We start from the raw sequence: 3,435 nt of genomic DNA on the forward strand, positions 1-3,435 counted from the left end.
TTAAAAATCATCAGTCTCTTTGAAAGCCACACTTTATGACACATATCTGTGCAGATAAAAAAGGAGGGAAACATTTAAGATAAACAAAATAGAAAATTCAAGTGAAGGATTTTTATATCTAGCAAAACTAAATTTCAAGTGTAAAGGACACAAATCAACTTTATTAGCAATAAGCAAGAAGTCAGGGAATATTATTTGCATGAGCACTTCCTAAGGAATATTATCTGGAGCCTAATTTGTGCTTCAATAAGAATAGTAATTAGAATACAGTGAACCATATCAAATATGTTTAAGGACATAAAGTCACAATAATATTTTTTTAAAAAACTAACCACATTTTGAGGTAAAGGATAGAAAATTTCTTATTTTGAGAACTGGTAAACAAAGGTAAAAATCAAACGTTTGTCCAAACTTTTGAAAAGAAATGAATCACTAAGTAACCATATAAAGGTAAATATCTCTTTACAAAAACATTTCAACAAATAAGTTAAAAAGAAGTAATAGAATCACAATAGCACTATTTTGCGATCACAAATTAATATCCTTGGCAATGAGCACCAACAGCTGCAAGAAATAAAGAGAACAGAAATAAAGGGACAGTCAGACATTACAAGCCTCTGATGAAAGCATACAACATCTACAGTTTGCCAAGGACATTAAAACTAAATCTGATCAAGCCTCTAGATACAAGTGCCAATGTGCAGGAAGTATATAAGATAGAGGAGCATGCCCAGTTGTATCAAAAGTATGGAATCAGCAAATTTCAGGTTTGGAGACTCTCTCTGAGTCACGGGAATACTATTTTCCATGGGTCATGGGTTTTCAAAGGATAAACTGTAAGAGAAATGAAGTGATAGAGAACCTGTTAATTAAAAGAAGCCAATTTTAAGGACTTCCCTGGCAGCTGAGTGGTTAAGACTCCACACTTACATTGCATGAAATGTGAGTTCGATCCCAGGTCAGGGAATTAAGATTCCACATGCCACACTGCACAACCAAAAAAAAAAAAAAAAAAATTAAAAGGAGTTGATTTTACTATCCTGGGGAAAAGACCAGAGCACTCTCCTTCAAAGGTTCATTCTAGAGGATCCTGTTCAGTGGAGGGGAACTATCAGTCACGGATGACAATTTTGATTCCTTCACATTTACCTACAAATTCCCCTTTAGTCCTTACAACAAAAGGACTAAAATATATATATATATATATATATATATATACATATATATATATATATATATATATTTTTTTTTAAGAAGCAGAGGCATTTATTCCTTCCTGCCTCCCCCGTGGGAAGCCAGGGTCCACCAGGCGAGCACCCCTGGGTGCTCAATGTCTGCCAATATCTGCCTGCAAGTCTTGGCAGTAGCTCCGGGGTAGCCTGTAGTAGACTCGGGTCTTCTCTACGGCCCTGGCTGCCAGCAGCACTGCCCACATAGATGCATAGTGGCCTTGGCCAGGGCTGTGTTCCACTGTGACTGTGGCCCAGGGGGAGGCTGCCAGCAGCCGGACCATGACTCCAGCGGGACTCTGGCCCAGAGGCCCAACCTGCAGCTGGAAGGACACGGGTTGCCAGAGGCCCTGGCACAGCTCCAGCATATCTGTGAGCAGCTGTTCCCCATGGCCACTGCCCAGCACTTCCTTGGGCCAGCCTGGTGCCACTGTCACATGGGGGAACACCTCGGCCACAGCTGTAAGCAACTCCCTGCCAGCCATGGAGCCAGGGACCATGAAACTCCTGTGGGAGGCTGTGGCCCCAACCCCCACATGCCTAGACAGGTGGCCAAGGGCGCACAGGGTGGCCAGCGTGGCCAGGGATGGCTGCAGGGTGGTGAGCTCTGTTATGTGCAAATGCAGGCCCCAGCGTCCAGGGCGTATGGCCAGCTGCTGCAGGCAGGACTCAAGCATCAGGGCATGGCCGTCTGGGGCGTGGACGATGGGCACGGGATGCCCAGCTGCAGGCTCCTGAAGGCCCACGTCCAGCAGGATCATGCCCTCTCAGTCTGGGAGCCGCACTGTTGCTGTGCTTCCATAGCCCTGGATGTCAGGAACCAGTCACTCCACTCTCAGACCCTCGTCTCCAGGGTTTTGGAGAGCAGGGATCAGGCTGCCCCTGGCGCAGTACCTTTGCTTCCGTGAGGTACGGCAAGCTGCTTGAATTGAGACAGGAGAGGCTCAAAGAAGTCATAGCAGACTTGGTGGGTGGCGGTGTTGTCCTGGATACAGAGGAGGCGATCCACTGTCGCGGGGTCCGAGGCAGACTGCAGCATAGTCAGGCTGTACCTGTCAGATTGGCCCAGCAGCCAGCTGAGGCGGGGCCGGGTGGCCCTAGCCATGACAAGCCCCGTGGAGAAGGTCACCTTCTGTGGCACTGCTCCCACCAGCTCCTGCATCTTCTCCACGGTGGTCTGGCGTATGTCCCATTTGGAAACAAGGGCAGGTAGATGGCAGTCCAGCCTGGAGACAGGGTTGTCTCAAGATACTTCCCCTGGACCAAGGCCAGGAACTGTGTGGCCTCTATTGGTCTCAGTTGGCCTCTATTGGTTTGACCATGTTGGGACCCCTCAGGATGTTGGCACTGATCCACACAGCCCTTCAAACTTTCCCCTCCTCTGTCAGCCGCCACAGGAGGTCCAGGGCGGGGCCTACAGCCTTGATGCTCTCAAAGTCTAGTTTGATGCCCTTCTCGGAAGAGGCCAGCACAGCCTCCAGCCGCTGCTTTCAGGTGTTGTCACTGTAGATGGCTGGGGGGTGCACCATGATGGGGACCCCTGTCTCGTCGACTGTGTCACACCCTTCTGTTGTGACATCTGATTCCAGGACCATGACGCTGCTGCTGAGGGCAGCCTTCATCTGCTCTTTGCTGTTGGCAGCGTGGTACCAGGTGACCAGCAGGCCGTCCCTTTGGCTGATCTGACCCAAACTTAGCAGGCAGCCCAGCATGTCTGCATCAGAGCAGCAGGTCCCATCCTGTTCATAGCCTGGCAGGACGATGCACTTCTGCAGTGAGAAGCCCAGGATCATTGCAATGGCAAACACTAGAACCGTACTGACACCACTAACAATGGCCCACTTCCAGCGCCCCTTCTTGTTGGCCATAGTGACCCTTTGAGAGGAATACCCCTGAAAGGGCAGAGTCTCCTGAGGCTCTGAGAGCTGGGATCCAGAACAACTAAAATACATTTTAACCCCATTTCATAGATAGTGATATGGAAGATAAGAGAGACTAACCAAACTGTAAAATCTCTTAAGCAGAAGGGCAAAAATGTGTAATGAGGTTTCACCTGAAAACCATTTGTCTTATCTTTTGCATCAACATAGGCTTCCCAGGTGGTTCAAGTGGTAGAGAATCTGCCTGACACTGCAGAAGACGCAGGTTCCATCCCTGAGTCAAGAATATCCCCCGGAGTAGGAAATGGCCACCCACTCCAGTATTC

General features: G+C 48.4%; 1 pseudogene; it reads right to left on the reverse strand.

The window, feature by feature from the left end:
- On the reverse strand, nt 1,328-3,097 carry LOC102185839 (annotated as a pseudogene).

This window comes from Capra hircus, chromosome 10, assembly GCF_001704415.2.
Source record: "Capra hircus breed San Clemente chromosome 10, ASM170441v1, whole genome shotgun sequence".
In the NCBI taxonomy this organism is placed as follows: domain Eukaryota; kingdom Metazoa; phylum Chordata; class Mammalia; order Artiodactyla; family Bovidae; genus Capra; species Capra hircus.